We start from the raw sequence: 21,793 nt of genomic DNA on the forward strand, positions 1-21,793 counted from the left end.
TTTCATATCTTACTGTCATCCTCCAGCTGGTCGGCATTTTAAAAAAAGTTCATCCAGTTGTTAAAATACCATGCAATTCCACATGTCTAAACACAAAAAGAAATCTCAGAACATTGGCGAAAAAGGCACATAAAAATATTTTTTTTTAATAATCAATCTGATTTAAAACTTGATTGAAGGAAATGGGAAAGACTGACAAAAAGAGTTTTTGATTTTGATTTTGAAAAAACAACACTAAAATGGGCAATAGATATTAAGTAAGACCTGTTTCATACATTCATAGTGTTCTGCCGTTAGGGCAGGTCCTGTCACGGCAGCTGCTTTCCACCTTGTTCTTTCCTTTGCTAACCTGTTTGTTTCAGCGCATTTTTCCATCTATCATTCAAATCTCTTCCTTTCCTTCCATTCACCATGCCATCTATCGCATCCACTAATAAACACCTCTTACAATGTCCTAGCCAGTTCCTTTTTCTATATTCAGTAACATTTAGCATTTATCTGTTATCTCCGATTCTCCTTAATACTTCTTCATTTGTTACATAATTTTGCTTTCTAAAATTTACACCCACACCTCAAAAGCCTCAATTAGTGCCTTTCTCATCGTTCACGTTCAGCTCCATAGTGCACCATATTGCAAATAAAACATTCCATTAATATGTTCCTTAACACTAAGTTTGACTTTCCTCACAACAGTCTTCCCTTCTTATTAAATGCTTGCCCACTTCTTGATATTCTTGTTTTAATTTCTACTGGGCAAATGAAGTCATCAGTTATAAAGCTCCCTAAGTACTGAAATCTATCCACCTGCTCAAAAACTTTTGATTATTTCATGTAAAAAAAAAAAGACCACACCGAAATGGATAATAGAGATTAAACAACACCTGGAAGAAATAAAAATAAAAATCAAAGAAATGATAGATAGGAAAACTTTACAAAAATAATTACAAATTTTGAGGAATTTCAAGAGAAACACCGAAAGAAATCAGGATCTACCTGGACTGAAAAGACAAGAAATAGAATGAGATGATTGAATTCTGGAAGAAAATAAAATTATGAAAGAAGAAGAAGTGAAAAGATTATTTCTAGTGCCCCACAGTTGACTAAATTCGAAAAAAATTTCTGATTTAAAAAAAAAAAATACTTTATCAATTCTCCTTTAAATTTCATTTTTTAAAGTCGAAAATAAATTATAAACAAACTAACTGTTAACATTTCTCTGCCTACAAAAATAAAACAAATTTAACAAAAAAGTGATGAACTTTTACTTTTTTGTATAATATGTATTTTTTAATATGTAGTTTTACTTATTTAAAAGTTTATTTTATTTTACAGTTTTTTAGTTTATATATTTTTTATAAATATTGATAGTTCTACAAAAAAAAAAAAACTGATAGTAGGCATTTATAAAAAAAAAAACAGCCTTTCTCAAGAAAGGCATTATTGAAAAACACCTCATTAGGATAAGAAAGGCAGACAAACAACGTAAAGATATTTTACATATTGTTTATCAAGCCAAAGTAAAGTTTTTTTTGAATGCTGTAATATATTTATGTAAATTTTTATCGAATTTTTTAACGAATTTTCTTGGGCAAAAATACTTTTAATATAATAAAAATAAATACAAGTATGTTTCTAGATTTAGATACGCGCGCGCACATCCACACAAACTGGTTTCAAAATCAGTTTCCCTTCCCTGAAGATTTAAATTCTATAAAATTCTGTAAAAGGTGGGAAAAGTTTTTCAATGAAATACAGTAATTAAATAATAAAATTACTATTGGATTTTTATCGTATTGGGGTTTTTTAAATGAGAATAACGGTTTTTAAGAACACAAAACGAGTTTCATGTTGATAGAAAAAATAATGATAATGCCGCCAACCGTGAAGAATTCCACGCGAGCTTTCCTAATTCTTCACAATCAGCTCGTCAACATTTGAGTAAACCGAATACAAAAATTTGAAAATATTGAACACATTAAAAAAAAATAATTTTTTTTTTATAAAACGTAAAATGACGAACACAGAATCATTTTTCGAGACTGAAATAATTTATCATATTTCTTTCATTTTTCAATCTTCGATCGCATAGTGTAAAATAACATATTGTATAGAACTGAAAGCCGTGCTTCGTTTATTGAAACATTTTTCGATTCAAGGTTATGTTAAAATGTTATTTGTGAAAAATAAGCGAGAAAATGTGATTTTAAAACTGATAAGGGGGTAAACTGCTTCAATGGCTATAAATTCTATAATTAGGACGTAAGAAGTCTCTCAAAAGAAGTTTTGTCGGCAATTTGATTTAGTTTTTTTATTTTTATTTATTTATTTTTTAAATACATGGACAAACTAGGATGTATAGTTTTTGAGTTGTTCATAAAAAAATCATTTCTCGACCTTTCAACGTTTAATAAAACTTTTGCCCTAATTAGTTATTAAAAGTTTATTTTTATTTTACTGTAAGAAAGATATAGTTATTGTAAAGCGACAAATTAATATAAGTCTTTCAACGACATGAAAAATCCTAAGCGTCTCCAATTTCAGAGAAAACAAATAAATACGTTTTTACTTTAAAATATATAAAAAAGGCTAAGCTTAATAATGTTGAATTTAATTTTGTTATTTCAGTGGCAGAGTGGTATGGTCTCGGTCCTTCATCCGGGAGTCCGGGTTCAAATCTCGGTCAACCATGGCATTTTTCATAATCTAACGTACAAGCTTAAAATCTGTAAAGGTAGAAATTATGATCCTACAAGTCAACTGCAACCGGAGTCTCGAATCTATGGACTCTTGTTGGTGAATTCCGTGAAATCCTGTTAGAAAGAATGATGATGATTCATAAACTGAGTCTGCGATGGTGAATTATGATTGAGAATATTCTCATTATTGTAAAATTGACCACCAGGTCATATGGACTTGGTCTTTGTGACCGAACCCAACGTCTGTGTTGGGTCGGTCACCAAAACTCGGAGGTCGAGTTTTGGTTGAGCAGCGCGCGCACGGATGGCGCCATCCATATAGTCAGGGCCGGCATACCGTTGTTGCGTGGCGGAGGGGACGATAGTTTTGTTTGGGTCGACGCGGGGCAGCTGGAATTATTCAGCTGCTACTTCTCGCCCAACATCTGTGCTGCTGAATTCGGTGTGTTTGCTGATAGGTTGTTTGCCGAGATCAGGAGGTATTGGGGCTGTATGGTCATGGTCGCGGAAGACTTCAATGCAAAATCTAGAACGTGGGGTAGCTAGGTGGACAACCCTAGGGGTTTCGTATTGAATGAGCTGATGAGCGCGGCGGGGTTGGTTTATTTAAACAACGGCCGTCTTCCTAAGTTTGAGAGGACAAATGGTCGTTCGTGGATTGACTTTCCTCTCACAGTGCTGACCATGTGAACAGGATCGGCTTTTGAGAGGTCTCAGTTAAGATCTTGCTTAGCGGTCACCGCATCATCATGTTCGAGGTTGATGCTGTGGCCTCGATGAGGGATTGTGACAACCAGCCGCTGGTATCTACTGAAGGTTGCTTAAGATTTAAGGATTTAATCGCGGCTAGGCTGTGTCAAGAGGACAAGATGAAGGCAGAGGTCCTGGTGGAGGCGGTCACAGAGCTCTCTGAGACCGCGGTTTTTGTTACATCAACCGGAGTCAAGCAGGCCTACTGGTAGTCAGTTGAACTGGCCGAATTGAGGAGGATTTTTTTGATCAGCACGGTGGCAGTTGCAGAGGTTGAACCGCGGGATCGACCCGGATAGGAAGGAACAGTCGAGAGCTTCTTTTGTCGAGGTCAGGTCTTTTTTTATCAGTTTTTTTATAATAAATATGAATGAATATAAATGGATTAATAAGGTTAGGCTGTACAATTTTATTTGATGTCGGATGTAATTAATTCTATTTATTAAAGTACAATATTATGAATAGTAATAAAATTTTATAGCTCAAGCATGAAATAACTTTATTTAATTTCTATGTACTGTTATATAACTAAAAGCTAATTTAAATCTCATAAAACATAACACCATCGCCTGTTTACAAAAGCAGTTGTTTAAAAGTTTGAAGGTTTTCTCGATAATATTTATGTTTTAAATAAATTCATTTTACTCTAAACATGCATATTTACAAGACAATTATAGATGGATTATTCGAACGAAAAATATATAGGCCATCTACAAAATTAATTAACATTTGGATTAATGGAAAATATTAATTTCCCAGAAAGACACCTTAAAAAAATTAGTTGATGAATGAAACGCACTTTTATTACTTTTGGATAAGAATCAGAATAACAGGATAATTAAGGTTTCCCATCTACTATAAAAATATCAAGGACGCTATACTTATATACGCTTCTTATCCTTAAACAGTCGAGAGCTTCTTTTGTCGAGAGAAGTTTATAAACTTGCTATTATCAAATCCAAAAGGGATTATTGGATGCAGCTGTGCGAAGATGTCGACGGTGACGTCTCGGGCTGGGGATACCAGATTCGCTCTTTCAGTCTTAGAGAACGTTCTGGCGTAGATTCTTGTTGTCTACGATCATAAATTCTAGTAGCCTTAGACGTTCTTCCTGTCTGATCTCGCCGATCTAGTTGTTACGAAAATATTAATACCAAATTGAGATTCGAATCTATGCCAATTATTTGTATGGCTTACCCTGATGGAAATTCTTAGTTCAGGATATAAAAATCTACAGGTTGCTACTTTTCTTGCATGAGGATGAGTTCTTGTGGGTCGCCGGCAGATTACACAATGACATTACATTTAGTAAAAGAAGTTCTAAGTTATTAATTTAAACTTTATTTTTTTAAATTATAATCTATATAATAGTCAAATTAGTGAGGTTTGAACTGTAGTAAGCATTCTGTGGGCCATAAGAAAGCTACAGTTAAAATTTCGTAATGGTTGGTTCAGTAGTTTTCGCGGTTTACGGGAAAAAAATGAAAAAGACATCGTCTTGAAATGAGATTTTCCTTAATCATTACGATATCTGGATTATATATTGTAATGATATATATATATATATAATTTATATATTTATTCAAAATTATTTTAATATTTAAAGTATTTGCAGATTAATTGAAAAATTTCAGGTAAAATATTATTATAACTTTCCGCGCTTCCGTACAACCTTAGCTCATACACGGTAGTCATTACTCAACTTTTCTTTTTGTTTATATTTCTTTTATTAAGACAGGTTTATTGCTTGTGCGGGAATTTTTTCAATTGGTTTTTTCATACGAATGGGTTTTTTAAGGTTACTTTTGCTTTAAATAGATTAAAAAAAACTATTCATTTAAATTTAATCATCTGGTCTGCCGTAAATTAATTATTACTAAGTTATTTTCTTTACTTAAGTTCCAGTCTTGTTTTCTTTTTTGTTATGAAAGAGCGGGCATCAATAGTTATGATCATGACCCAGTGGAAGTCGGTAGCATAAGAAAAGATGCTATGCCTGACTGGGATTCGAACCCGGGACTTCTACACGAAATGCCGAGATCACCTACTCAGCCACGGAGATCGTAGCTCCAATTTTAAAAAGTTTTTTTTTTTTTTTAAATAAAAATTAAATATAATAATTTACTCATTCTAATTTGGTTATTACAGGCTGATTTTTTTCTATAATGTTTATTTAATTATTTTACTTTTAAAATAAATAGAAGAAGATTAAGGAAATAGGTTAAGTAAAAGTGTTAAAAAATGAAACTTTCTGAAAAAAATCGTATTTCTTTTTATCTACCTTTAATTAGAATGTAATATTTGCATAATTCTTAAATAATAACGTGCGTGTTGTTTTTTATCTAGCACTGTCTCGCTCTCTCTCTCTCTCTATATATATATATATATATGTATATATATATATGTGTGTGTGTGTGTGTGTGTGTGTGTGTGTGTGTGTGTGTGTGTGTGTGTGTGTGTGTGTGTGTGTGTGTGTGTGTGTGTGTGTGTGTGTGCTGGTTGCTGTTTATGTATGAATGTTTTAAAGTTTTTCTTTTTCTTTTTATAATTACCTGTATTTACAAAGATAAAAAACGTAATGTTATTGGCCTCAATTATACTACGAGTAGGTCAGTTACTATTTAATACTAGTAAATAGAGCTATCAATTTTTGTAATTTTTCTTTAAGTAACACGACTGATATTATATCAATTAAAAAAATTTACAATATTAAAAAAATAAGTATTTATTTTTAAGTAAATATAAGTTATATTAAAATAATAATAATAATGGGATATATTTATTTAATTAGTAATGTAATTTTAAAAATGTTATCTTTTTTATTTCTTTAGATAATCTTTTTTTATCAGTTTTTTTATAATAAATATGAATGAATATAAATGGATTAATAAGGTTAGGCTGTACAATTTTATTTGATGTCGGATGTAATTAATTCTATTTATTAAAGTACAATATTATGAATAGTAATAAAATTTTATAGCTCAAGCATGAAATAACTTTATTTAATTTCTATGTACTGTTATATAACTAAAAGCTAATTTAAATCTCATAAAACATAACACCATCGCCTGTTTACAAAAGCAGTTGTTTAAAAGTTTGAAGGTTTTCTCGATAATATTTATGTTTTAAATAAATTCATTTTACTCTAAACATGCATATTTACAAGACAATTATAGATGGATTATTCGAACGAAAAATATATAGGCCATCTACAAAATTAATTAACATTTGGATTAATGGAAAATATTAATTTCCCAGAAAGACACCTTAAAAAAATTAGTTGATGAATGAAACGCACTTTTATTACTTTTGGATAAGAATCAGAATAACAGGATAATTAAGGTTTCCCATCTACTATAAAAATATCAAGGACGCTATACTTATATACGCTTCTTATCCTTAAAACGGATTCAATAGACATTTAATCAAAACTCATAGGATATTCTCTAGGAGAAGGGATCTAACGGTAATGATTAATTGTGAAAAAGAAAAATCTATCCATAGAAAGCAACCTACCCAAAGGAGTACTTCAAAGACCCTTTGAACTAATTACTGTCCGTTTTACTCACATTTTCTTGGAAGATCGGGTTAATTTTACCTAGGATTAAGCACAGCTTTACTGTTCGACAGTTTTGTATTAACCATTTTTAAGAACATCATTAAAAAACTTATTTTTCGTTAGATATTAAAAAATCATGTAGGAACAGGTTTAGATTTTCCTAAGGAAAAATTCTCATCCATCTCCATAAATGTAGAGCATATGAAAAAACTAACTCAACTATAAACCTTTCTATAAGTTCAATACTAGTACGCTTCTGAAATTTAAATTTATATGATTTTAGATTATAAATTTTGAATTTTTAAGCATATTTCATTGTAATCTTGGTTGAATGTTCTTTGAAAATTTTTAATAATTTTTTTGTGTGAAATGTACTGTAAAGGAAAGATTTTATTGGAAAATATCAGCTAACATTTTTATTTCTTTATTTTCAAGGCATTAATCGCTAAGATCCATCAACAAACAAAAAATGTTTATATACAGTGTGCATTTAACTCAACCAAATAGAAATTAAATTTCATGTTGTTTAACTTTGGTCATCAACTTAAATCGATTTTTTAAAGGTATTGGTTTTTGTAGCTAATCATATGTTTTGTTTATAGGCTGCTTTTCCCTGAGAAGGATTTCTGGGACCAACTAGTTATAAGGTATTAAAGTCTATCTTCTTTCTTTGGTGTCCCTAGCTTTTCTTTTTATTCTGTTACAAAGATAACTTTTTTTAGCCGAATTTTTATTATAATTACTTGTCATCTTTTCTAGTGTTCCATATTTTAGTGTTTTGTACATGTCTTATATTTGATTTATATATATCTTTTATAAATCGCTATAATATACTACTTTTCGATTCTCGTTTACCGATCTTGTTTTCTACTTTTCTTGTATTATTTTTTTTTTAAATGTAGGATAGCAACTTGTACCCTATTTTATTTTTTACTGAAGTGTAAGCAAAGCTTAGGATATAGCTGTAAGTTTTACAACGATATTGTTTCTCACGTCCCCTGGTGCCAATGTTAATTTGTTTGTCTTTTTATACTCTTACAATATCATTCCTCAATAACCCTGCACTGGAGGTTCAGGCCATAGATAACTTGAAGTTATAAGCAGGATGCATGAAAATAGGAAATTCACAAAATAAGTAAAAATCCCGTGCTAGTTTTATAAAGGAAAGTAAGCAGAAAAATATTAGATTTATTTTGTATTCTTTACACTATTAAATTTTGCATAAATATTAATCCAGTTACTTTTTAGCGTATAAATTAATATTTAAATGATGTTACAGTAACGGGGTATTTTTAATATTAGTTCGCAAATTATTGTAAGGGTTAAGTTTGCGTCAAATGTTGTTGGAGAACGTATTTACATAAGCATTACCTTATTTAAAATTGATTTTGTTCAAATAACTACTTTTATAAAATTATTTTTTTTTCTATATATTTTATTAAATTGTTATATTAAAATCTGCATGATGATAAGGACAATGTAAGTAGTATATAAGGTAGTACCGGTATATATAATGGTGTATAAGGTAAGGTATATACTCTTTCTCTATACATTTTGTCCTTGGTTTATTCGTGTATTTTATAATAACATCTAGTTTCGATTTAGTCTATATTCCGATACTTTACTCTTGTTCAACTTTATACAGTATACTATTGTTCTCTCTTTTGTAAATATTTTATTCAATATTCATTATTTCTAATCTTCAGAATATTCTGAACGTAATATCTAAAAATATTTCCAAAATAGTATCCGATAATATGAAGTGATTTGATTTGAAAAAAAAATATCTGGCAGTAATTTTGTCATTATTTTACTACCAACTATACAAAAATATATTTTAAAACATGTAGTATTTTACAGAAAAAAATTGTTAATCTAACATTTGAAGTATATAGGCGCCAAAACCGGAAAAAATTAGTCAGATTATTTTTAGTAAAAGGTAATATATATTTCTATATTCCTGAGAATCTTAATTCACGCTTGGTAGTAATCTCTTCATAAAATTTGTCTCCATCTTTTTCTTATTTTTATTAAGATACAGATTTATTGTTTTTCCGTTTCTTGGGAACGACTGTATTTTATACGGGCTGCGTTGTTTTGTAGGCGTATCCGTATTTTAAATAAAAATAAAATTAAAAAATGAACATAAAATTAAAAAAAAAATAATGATAACGATTTATCAGTTTTTTAAAGTTGTTTTTAGTTTTTTTAAAGACGTTTATTTAATTTATAGTGCAAAAAAGTAGTAAAAATTTTTATATCAATTGTATAAACGGTGTTCAGGAAATTCAGCTTTAAAAGTCAGCACAAATAAAATCTTGGTATTGTGAAAATATAATCGGATTAAGCTGTTTTTTTCAGTTTTAATAAATAATTCCTGTTTAATCAGAATCTATATCATATAGTCAACAGATAAAAAAAAAAGTTTAACTATTTGTTTTCGTTTTCTTAACCTCATTTAGTCTTATTTCCCACGACTGTTTACTTTTGTTGTGGCCTATGACTGTTGTTTACTTTCACATATTTTCACTTTTTATTGGGTGAACTATTTTCAGTTTTTTTTTTTTTACTTTCGTTGTTAAATGTGCGTAAAATTAACAAACGTTCATCTACCTATAAACTTTATTTATTTAAACGAGTACATTACCTGTCCTATATTTCGATTAGAATTAGCATTATTTTTTTCGAATTCGGCCAACCACGAGAAATAACTTTTCACTTATTCTTCTTTTGTTTTTTTTCATTTTCTTACACAATTCGATCATTATCTGACTTTTTTCGTTTTTTTTTCACGTGGATCCTGATTTCTTACAGGTTTTCTCTCGGAGTCCCTTTCTTTCTTTCTTTTTCCTGTTTAGCCTCCGGTAACTACCGTTTAGATAATTCTTCAGAGGATGAATGAGGATGATATATATGTATGAGCGAAAATGAAGTGTAGTCTTGTACATTCTCAGTTCGACCATTCCTGAGATGTGTGGTTAATTGAAACCCAACCACCAAAGAACACCGGTATCTACGATCTAGTATTCAAATCCGTGTAAAAAGAACTGGCTTTACTAGGACTTAGACGTATTTACTAGGCTTTACTAGGCGTTACAGAACGCTGTAACTCTCGACTTCCAAATCAGCTGATTTGGGAAGACGCGTTAACCACAAGACCAACCCGGTGGGTTCTCTCTCGGAGTCCCTAAAATTGTTTTCCTTATTTTTAGTTTCCCTAACCAGTATTTCTTTGATTTTTATTTCCATTTCTTACAGATCTTTTAATCTCTTTATCAATTTTCGTGTTGTCTTTTTCTTGTTGAAGTTGTCAAAAATTATCTTTCTCAGTCTTTCTGGATTCATTTTAATTAAGTGTCCGTAAACACAAATTCTCATTTTCTTCATCACAAAAATAATTTCTCTGTTTCTTTGTAGAGTTCGTTGTTTTTTTCGAAGTTTCCATTCATCTTATATTTTTCTTAGTCGTAGGATTTTTCTTGGGGTTTCCTTTTCCCGATCTCAATTTATCAGTTTATCTGTCTCATACAAAATCAGACATTAAGCTTCGTAGATACTTTCGGATCTGACCACAGTGCTGTAATGCCGATTTTGAATTTTATTGAGATAATTTTTAGCGGATTTTTAAAGAAGTTGTATAAATCATGACTGCGCCAGGTCAGATTTTCATAAGGGGGTGTCGTGGGGAGAAGAATAAACCTTTCTTTATGTTATGGAGTCTCCTAAACACGATTCTGCAATATTTCTATACATATGTATGTATGGATATATAAGATTTTTTCGTCCGATATACCGGACGCAAATCTTAACCGATTCTGACGAAACTTGGGGTGATGTAAAGTTATTGGAAATAAAGCCCTATTAAGTTTCATGCGAATGGGTTCACAGAAACCGGCATTAGAAGAAAAAAAAAACTGGGTTTTTGATATCATTTTAGCCAAATTAGATTTTAGTAACCACCACCAAGTGTGAACTGGTTTTCCAACAGTCGCAAATGATCAAGTTTGTAGCCCAAATCAGATTTTTGCAAGCACCGCCAGGTGCGAGATAGGTTTTGCTATAGTACATTAGCTTCTGGATGAAAGGTAGAAATTATAACACTTCACCTTAAAAATTTGATTTATATATATCGCTATGTTATTTTTCATGTACCATTAAAAGTTATTCTCAAACCATCTATATATATATATATATATATATATATATATATATATATATATATGTGTGTGTATTTATAAATTTAAAGATCGTCGATTTAAAATATATGTACAACAAACCAACGTTGAAAAACTACCAAAATCATTTTATATATCGTCATTAATTTTACTGTGTCTTTGAATTTAAATAATTATATATGTTACTAGTCTAGCCTGGACGCCGACGCGATCGTTATCCTCAAGGTTGCGAGAATATTAAATATTTTACATATATTCATTAATGAAAAAATATTAGTCATTTTACTTCATTCCATTTTTGTTGTCATGGTGACAGAAATATAATGAAGTAAAAGGTTTATTTTTTATAATGAATATCGTTAATATGGCTTAAAATGTTCCCTGAGATAACAAGAATGTATTCTGAAAATTTGAAAGCAATCTGTCGGTTAGGCCCGCGTGATGTTGAAAACAAACAAACAGACAGATCCACAAATTTTCGCATTTATATATAAGTTATAATAATTATAAAACAATAATGTTAGGAAGAACCTAATAATTAATTTAATTAATCAACAATTAATTATTGTACTTAACGCAAGAAAAACTTCCATTGCTTGGTGGAGACAGTACTGTTTGTAACTATTATTTTCCACAGAAAGAAATACGAGTACTTTAGTATTGTTGCTTTGCAATATCTATCTTCGTCTTATGGCTGTTATGCAAGTTATCGAATAAATTATGTAAGCAAAATGCTTAGAGTTATATAAACTCTAAGGAACTGATTTATTTATTTATAAATTACTCAGTCTAAAGATTAATTAAACTTTTTAGGTTGAATTTATAAGTTAACTCTGACTGAAATCTAGATAATGTCTTAATTTAAAATATTCACGATCGGTGATCGTTACAAGTGGGAGAAATCAGAGTGATTTCTTTGAGAATTTATTTGCTTGGTATACAGCTAGTAGATGTAGTAAACAGAGTTCATGTTATTTGTAAGACTCAGCATGACCTTTATGTTAATGGGCTTGGCATTCAGTAGTACATATAGACTAGGTGAATTAGGGAATAGGAAACCACTTCATTCCTTATATTCCTCTAATAAACCGATATGGAATTTTTTTTATTTTTTATAATGGGTATGTCGTTTTCAGGATTAATCTGTATCATGTTCAATACAGGAATTAAATTATCGTATGAATTAAAATTATCAACAAATAGTTTATAATAAAATAAAAATTTATTTTAAAACTGCGAGACAGAAAAAAATTCTTGCGCAGTTCTGCGCAAGAAGACCGACTACTTGTTATATTATAATGTATAATACTTTTGTATAATTATTTTGTATGCTTTTTTGCGCAATAGATATACAAAATATAAATTAAATGAGAAAACTAAAAGAGGTATAGTTTTTTTTTAAATTTAATATTAAAATATATTTTCAGTTTATAAGAAAATTAGATTATTTATTATAACTGTAATTTGATGAAATACTTAAAAATATCGAGTAGACCCTGCACACAAGCATCAAGTTTAAACTCGCTTATCACTGTGACTCATTGCATAAGCACGTATTAAAAATATAATAATACTTCTGTTGTCGACCTTAAATTGAACGTAACTGTAGAAGGACTAAACCGATCTTCATCAAATAATCACGTGCAGAACTTCAGATATATTACTACAGCGTGTCAAAATGTCAGTGAAATTGATCCAGTAGTTTTTGAGACTTTCGAGCCAAAAAATGTTATACATGAATGATATGTTCGTAAACCTCATATCTCAAAACGTAAAAAAATCCATTTCCACACCCCCCAATCACACCTTGCGATTGAAAAAATACCTCAAATTTAGGCTCTGTCTTTTGTTGGCGAACTGAGCGTAACTGAATAAAGACTGAACCAATCTTAGTCGAATTCTCACAAGCACAACTTCAGATACACTACTACCGCATATCTAAATTTCAATGCTCTAGTATTTTTGGAGATTTTTGAGCCAAAAATTTTATACGTAACCCCCCCTCTCACTCTCTCTCTGTATATATGTATATATATATATATATAAGGAAATTTAATTTTAAATGAATGGTATTTTCATAATCCTTATATCTCAAAACGTAAAGAATTTAAAATTTTAAATTTAACAGTAATATCTTAAGAAATTGGATTCCCCTAAAATTAGTGACCCCTTGAGAAAGCATGGACCCCCCTCACCATTATTCCAGTAGATATTTTTAAAATGTTAAATAGAAACCAAACTTTCGATATAAATGTTAAATATTAAATACTATGAATAACGCAGAATTCCAGATAACCCTTTGAAACATCCTTAAGTGGTTGAAACTAGATAAAAAGAGGTTTCTGGACTTTTATTTCATATTCTGAACGTGCTAGATATATTTAATTCGGAGTGACATAATGTAAAAGTATATCTATATTAATTTACACGGTAAGTTATCTCCGTTATTATTTACTACTAATTCATTCATTTCCCGAATAGTTTAGAATTGTGAAATTTAGAATAATAATAGCTACAAAGGTTTTTATTTAGGAATATTAAGAAAAAATGATTTTGATTAAGAATTCCTAACAGTTAAAAGAACTAATACCAAAGCTTTAAAATTCAGTATTTTCCCGTGCAAAGAACTGCTAAAATGGTTTGTTAATAAAAGTATTATTGCATCTATTTAACGTAAAGTATAAACTATTGAGACTTAAACTATTTGCATAGTTTATTTATTAAATTCTACCATTAGAAGGAATTTTAATTAAATTCTGGTGTTAGATTTTTATTCTCTTCAAAAAAAGAAAGAAATTTGATTTAACGTCATTACTAATAATCGAGAATTAAATCGATAATATAATATATACAGAGTGTATCACGAAGTTCTCCCAGGTCTCTCATAGCCTATTCTACTCGTGAAAATAATGTTAAAAGTTCATATAAACATATGTCCTAAAATGCTTCGTTTACGAGTTACGGCTAGTGAAAGATATCAGCTATCCCGGTGAAATGAGATCGTACTAAAATTTGTAGGACGTTAATATAGGCAGAATTACTGATTTCTTATGGTTTTTACATGAAAATCGAATAATATAGATATAAATAGGTCCCAGAACCGTATCTGCAAACCTTTCTGAGAAATCTAGTGTGAAAATTAATAAATTTTGGTAAAAAACCCTGTTTTTTATGTTTAACGTACAATACTTTGTTAAATGGGTAATAAACACATAAAACTTTTATACAAAACATGCAAAGAATTTAATTCTGAACAAAGTGGTATAAGGTAAGTTGAACAAAAGAAATAAAAGTTAGAAAAATTTGAATTTTATTAGTAGTTGTAAATATAGCGCAATAGCTTTTGAAGGGAAAGTATTGTAATCGGTCCAGTTTGGCCATATGCGGTTTTGACACCTAAGGAACGAAAAAACCGGTTGAAAATTTTCCGGATGTTAATGTTCGTATGTACGTGTGTGTTCGGGGTTGGCCTCTAAATCACCTTATATCTTCAGAACTACAGGACCGATTTTGACCAAATTTGGTCAGATTACTTCTATGAATGGAGAATTGATGCCATTACATTTTTAACTTAAAAGGTCAAGGAGGTGAGGCTGTAGAGCAAGGTCACCCTCAGTATCTCGAAATTTCGCCTAATTAAGGTCATATTTTTCTTAGGCACATTCGTCAACGATTAAAAAACGAACAATATTTGCAAAAAAGATTTTGAAAAATTTCACCCACCCCAAAAAATGCTGTTGTAGTCGCCTGCTATGTTGTGACGTCAAAGGTGAGCGGTAGAATTAAATAAATGAATCATATTTAGAGTGTAAAAAAATAACTCGGTCTGGCTGGGTTTCGAACTCGATCGCATGGTCGACTCGGTGCCTGGTGTGTTAAGCCTCAAGGCTACACCAGCCTGCCGACTATACAAGCGAAATTTGTTCAATGTAAGTTGTGAAATTACATTAGTTTAGTTAGTGCCAACCGTCGCCGCTAGTATCGCCACTCCCGTGCGAATTAAATAGTTTGCGCGGGCGCTTTAGTTGCAATCATTGAATTAAATAAACGAAAAAATATTATATTTAAATAAAATGATAAATATTTTAAATTAAGTTGTATGTATACGAGTCTGTAAGTCTTGCATCAGAAACAACCCACAGTTGTAGGCCTTTCCCGGAAAGCCGCGTTCCAAGAAAGTCCTATAACTATGTTGTCAGATTTTTTATTAATGACAGAAATATTAAATGAAGTTGTTCAAGAACTATTTTCCTCCTAGAACAGCGAAGTCCAAGAGTTTCATCATTCCATTTTTTGGACATTGTAATAGTTACATCTTTTAATCGCGTTACCATTTTGAATATTTTTCAAATTCATATAGTCAATTTCATAGTGGTAATCAATGATTTGAGATTAGCATATTTCTCGAAGGTTGGACTCAATTTTGAGCCGAGAGTATACGGCCATCTTCGAGTATTTGAGATTATTGTGAAGCAGTTCACTTTCCCTACTACCATAAATTCTAGTAGTGCTATAAGTTCTTCCTACCTGTGGCCTCGTCGACCTAGGCGTTATGAAAATATTAACACCAAATTGAAATTCGAACCTATGCCAATTATGTGTATTACTTATCGTGATGGAACTTCTTAGTTTAGTACATAAAAATCTACAGAATGCTACTTTACTCGCGGGTCGCCGCAATATTAGACAATGACATTAAATTTAATAAAAAACATAATAACCTTCTGAAGAATCGATAAAGATATCGAAATTCAATAGTCCTCAAACCGTCAAAACTGTGATAAACCTGTAAATAGTCATCATTCCTTTTAATTTTACTAACAAATTAATAATCTGTTTTTAAATATATTACGATAATACAGGGTTATCATAAAAGATGGTGCGGTTTTGAACATGATTTAAATTAAAACAGAATTACTTACAGTTTATGTTTTTTATTTTTCAAAATTTTCGTCTCAAACATCTTTTTACATAATTAATAAATTTCAATATGTGCGCCCTTAGTCGCTCGACAAATGTCCAAACGATACTCAACTTCTCCCCAAACAGTAGTTAACATTTCTTAGTTAATGGTTGTCATTGCTTCATTAATCCTATTTTTTAAGTGGTTTAGGTCGCGAATTTTTTGTGTATAAACAACGCTTTTGATGTACCTCCACAAGAAAAAATCGCAAGGTGTCAGGTCTGGACTCCTTGGAGGCCAAAGTATGGGTCCTTGCCGGCCTATCCATCGATCTCCAAATTTTTCGTTCAAAGCGTCCGTGACCAACGCATTGAAGTGCGGGGGAGCACCATCTTGTTGGAAATGAAGTTGAGTTGATGAATGATTTCGAGTTCATCCGGCTGAGGAAAGCAATAATCGGTTAACATGTCAAGATACACAACTCCATTAATTGTTTTTTCAGCAAAGAAGAAAGGCCCTATTACACGATTTTTCATCGCACCACACCAAACATTAACTTTAGGCGAATCGCGTTGTTTCTCAATAATTGCGTGTGGGTTTTCAGAGCCCCATATTCGTGAATTGTATCTGTTAACACATCCATTCACATGGAATGTAGCTTCGTCTGTAAAAATTATATCATCTAAAAATGATTCGTTTTCACTTATTCTGTCCGACATCTCAACAGCGAAATCGTAACGTTTTACACCATCATCGGGTTTCAATTCCTGCAATATCTGGATTTTATAAGCGTGTAATTTCAGTTTTTTATGTAAAACTTTGTGAACTGTTGATTTTGGAGTACCTAATTCGACGCTTCGACGGGGATGGACTTCCCAGGACTTCTAATTGCCGATTATCTAGTTAGTTCAACCGTTTCGTCTGGTACACTTGGTCTGCCGGTTGATTTCTGTTTCTTAATCAATCCGGTTTCTTCGAATCGTTTGAACCAATGTGTTATGTTATTTTTGTGTGGTGGATCTCTTCCGAACTCACGTCGAAACGCACGTTGAACTAAAATTACGGATTTTAATACGGCCATCAATAAAACACACTTTGCTTTATCTTTATCCGAGAACATAGTAACTCACTAAACTCACCGCGACAACAATACACGAACTGACGTTGTGGTTACAACTGCTGATAAACATACTTTTGGGTTGGAGGCTTTCAGAGAAACCAAATATAACATCTAGAAATTTCCCTACAATCTTCCTATGAATTACTGAAACCGCACCATTCTTTTATGATAACTCTGTACACAAATTGATCTTTAATAGACCATGACATTAATAAATCACATAACTTCTGAAGAAGTCGTTATTGACAGACCACGTTCGTTAGAGGCAATCGATGTAAACGACATTAAATTTTGCGAAAAAAGTTCTATGTTATTTATTTATAAATCTTCTTTTTTTTTTATTTATGATTTATATAGTATTGAAATTGATGAGGTTTGAACAGTGGTAAAAATTCCGTGGGTCATAAGAAATCTACAATTAAAATTTCGTAATTTTCAATTAAGAAGTCTTCGCGGTTATCAGGGACAAACGAAAATGACGTTGCCTCTTCATATTGTAGCTATATACTCTACTATACTTTTATGTGTGCGCGCGCGCGTAATTGCTAGATGGAATAAATATAAAAAATTAAACAAAACAAAAAAAAAACAGTGGCAATTTTGAAGCTTGTTGCTAGCAAAAAAAATAATAAACCCCAACGCCTTTTTATAAGGTAGTACATACACAATTTTCTTAACTCTCAATTTTGAGAAGTGTTGTATTACGGTCGAATTGGTTTTCGTAATAATTTAATACGGTAAAGGGTTTGTGTTTTTCAAAATTTTTGACAGCTGTCTTATATTATTTTGTTCTTTTGTCAATTTTTCTCTTAGGCTATTTATTCATGTTCTTCATGTTCTTTCTTTATATTGATCAGATGTTTGAGGTCAACTACGATTAATGAAATGTAAGCATAAGAAGTTTCTTTATGTATCTATCACTTTTTCTTCATCATTTATTGTTTGTTAAAAAAAAGAAACTCCGTTTGTTGGAATTTCGTATTTAATTTATTAAATTATAATTTTTTTAAATTGAAATTTTGTACATGTAATTTTTAGCTGTATTAAATTTTCAACTGAAAACGGTTAAAATCCGTTTAAAAATAAATAAATAATAGTAAATAAAATTTAGATACGCATATCGATACTTTACCTACGGTCTCATTTTTTAATAAAATTTACGTATTTTTTAATTATTGATTAAAAAAAATGAATTATTGAATATTTTAAATTTAAATTGTTGGTTTAAAAAAGTGGTGGTTATAATTTTACTCTAAATTGGGTTAGTTATATTTGGTATTTAAAATCATCTTGATAACTATAAAGATGATTTTAAATACCAAGTTTAAATGAATAGCCAATTTCTCCTTCTGAATTTATTAAAAAACCTGAGAATTAAAAAATAGCGTTATCTTTCAATTATTACAAAATAAATATGCATGTAGATTTAGTTTTACTTTTTTGAGGCTATTTATCTTTATCATTCTATTTTAATAATCTTTATGATAACTCTTATTTATATTCATTTTTCTAAATAAAAAAAAAAAGTTGTTTTATCTTCTTTTTTGGTATTATAAACGGTTTTTTGTATTTATTTTTAGATGTATAAAATTAAAATATAGGTGAATATAAATTATTCTGCGCATTGTAGTGGTTAATAAAAAAATAAACAAAGCAATATAACGCGCGTTGATTTTTTTCAAATATTAGTGTATATACTAGAGCTACTGATGACCTTGAATGAACTCGCCGGCGCGATGTAACGTCATCAGAACGTCGTCAGTTGATCAATCGCTAGCGTGCAGCAGAAAGCAATGTGTGTATTATGGTTTCATGAAAGCGAATGTGTTATTACCTTTCATACACGTTTTTGTTTAGATTACGACCGTGATCCTCCTAATAAAGACTCTGTTAAACGTTGGTATCAACAGTAAGGAGTACACAGGTAGTACAAAAAAATATGCTGCCAGGCCTTCCGTTACTAAAAAAGTTGTTGATTGGCAACGGAAAATTTTCAGAGAACCCCGGATAAATTGAGTCGTCGTATGAGTTTAGAACTGGAAATACCGCAATCGAGGTTCTGCGCAAGCGCCTAAAACTTCATGCATACAAAATTCACTCGGTGTATACAAATGAAGATAAACCACGCCGTTGCAACTTTGCCGTGGACATTCTTTATAAAACGAACGAAGATTAATGCGTTTTTAGAAAAAGTGATCTTCTCTGACGAAGCTACATTCCACGTTTGCGGTCACGATAAAATTCATAATTATCGGATTTGGGGTAGCGAGTCCCTCAATCCGTTCGATAAACATTACGTGATACCCCGAAAATTAGCGTTTGGTATGCGTCAACTGCTTATTAAGTGACCATTCTTCTTCGCCGAATCAACGGTTACTAGCGTTAGTTATCTAGTATGCAATGCCACAGATTTTTTTTTTCTGTTTAGCCTCCGGTAACTACCGTTTAGATAATACTTCAGAGGATGAATGAGGATGATATGTATGAGTGTGAATGAAGTGTAGTCTTGTACATGCTCAGTTCGACCATTTTTGAGATGTGTGGTTAATTGAAACCCAACCACCAAAGAACACCGATATCCACGATCTAGTATTCAAATCCGTGTAAAAATAACTGGCTTTGGTAGGACTTGAACGCTAGAACTCTCGACTTCCAAATCAGCTGATTTGGGAAGACACGTTCACCACGAGACCAACCCGGTGGGTTGCAATACCACAGATTGAACATCGGCAACCCAACGTTTACTTCCAACAAGATGGCACACCACCATTCTGGGGTTTAGATATTATGATAATATGTACGTAAAACAAATTCAATCATGTAATGTTACATGATAATTTCCTCGACATTTGGTGGATAGATTCCCTGGCCAACTCGATACCTGACGTTACGCCAGTCGATTTGTTTCTTTGGGTGTTTGTTAAAGACAGGGTGTACACAAAGAAGAATAATAATAATAATTTGTCAGTATCAGTCAATTAAAAAGAAGAATCGAGGGTGTAATTAATGGAATAACTGTAGATATTCTTCGCAGCGTGTGGCTTGAAATTGGATATCGTCTAGATATTTTACACGCCACAAAAGGCGCTTTTGTGGAACTTGTTTGAAGTTAATAAATGTTGTAAACAAAATTATTTGAAATGTTCTGTTCAAATCTGTTTGAAACGAGTAAGTGCGTTGCTTGGTTTATTATTTTTATTTATACTGAAAACGCACCGAATAATCTATGATCACTCAGTATTTATTTAATCTGTTTTCATTCAACTTTAATTTTATTTAAGTTCTCTAGTACTATTACTTGTTCACTGACAATTTAATAACCAACATATAAATATCAATCGATAAATTTAGTACATTGTCCAAATAACATGGTAGCATCAATGTTATGAATAACAGAATGCATAGTGCATAGTAAAAGTTTATGAGAGGAGTTTAAAGATAGTGCTACTGTTATGTTTTCTGTCCAAACCGGGATACTTCCGGATGAAAGATGATGAAACTGCTACTTTTTGATCGATATCAACTTTGTATTTTTATTTCTATTTTTTTTTTTTTTTTAATTTATTATCCAGCTAATGCATATAGATAATTTCAATTATTCATTCTCATTAAAAGAGATATTTTGTTCCAAAAAGAGAATATAAAATGTTATCTTTCTATAGGGATAACATGATAATTTTTTTCATAGTAATTAGTTAATAAATTAATAATCAATATTAATTATTTACTGACTTTTTTTAGCTTTGTTAGCAAATTTTTAACGTATTACATATTTTTAATTTGTTTCAATTTTTTTTTTCAGCATGTATTGTGAAATACTCGTAGTTGGACTTCATAACTATTTTTGCACCTAAAGAAAAAAACTAATAAATTTAGGTAAGTTGAATTGAATTATTTTATTATGATGTACAAATTGTATATAAAGTAAGTTCCTTCCTTATTTTTTACAATCATTAATTTAAACAATCTTGATCAATGATTCTATACCTATTTTTGACAAAACTTTTACACGGAAATCATGTGTCGTACGACCAAGTGCCATTTAAAAAATAAATTTGAATCAACCAAGATGGCAGCCAAAATTTTAGAATAGGTTAAATAATATTTATATCCAAATTAAATACCCGTTGGTCAAAATTCAATATATTAACAATTGCATAAAAAATAGGAAGGGAACTTACTTTTATATTGACCCTGATTCATATAAAATTATATCTCAGTATTAATTATGTTGTAGTATTTTATCTAGTAAATATTGTGAAACAACAATCGATTGGTGAGTGATAGTTACTATGAAATCGCAACAGGGTTTGGTTTCCATGACAGCAGCTGTTTCTTAGTAATTCCCGGAACCAATTTTTTTTCTTCCTAAATGCAGCGATATAAGTTTGGATTACTCTACTAATAGATGAAACAATATTACTCGATTAATGTAGTTGCTTTGCATAAAATCCTTTCTGCGAAATTTTTATATTTTTTTTTAATTATTATTATTAATAAAAATCGGTTATGTTAAAATAATATATAAACTATATTATAAAGTGGTAAAAATAATTTTCCCTTCTTTTTAATGTTTCTTATAAATTAGCT

General features: G+C 30.7%; 1 protein-coding gene across 2 annotated transcripts in view; it reads left to right on the plus strand.

Annotated features, from left to right (window-relative positions):
• LOC142323713 (uncharacterized) overlaps positions 1-21,793 on the plus strand; it is a 359,124-nt gene that overhangs the window by 259,130 nt on the left and 78,201 nt on the right. For both annotated transcript variants that reach the window (XM_075363845.1, XM_075363844.1), the window contains one exon: positions 21,006-21,079. The gene's annotated coding sequence lies outside the window, so the exon portion shown is untranslated. The remainder of the gene's footprint in view (positions 1-21,005; positions 21,080-21,793) is intronic.

This window comes from Lycorma delicatula, chromosome 4 (assembly GCF_047948215.1).
Source record: "Lycorma delicatula isolate Av1 chromosome 4, ASM4794821v1, whole genome shotgun sequence".
Classification (NCBI taxonomy): domain Eukaryota; kingdom Metazoa; phylum Arthropoda; class Insecta; order Hemiptera; family Fulgoridae; genus Lycorma; species Lycorma delicatula.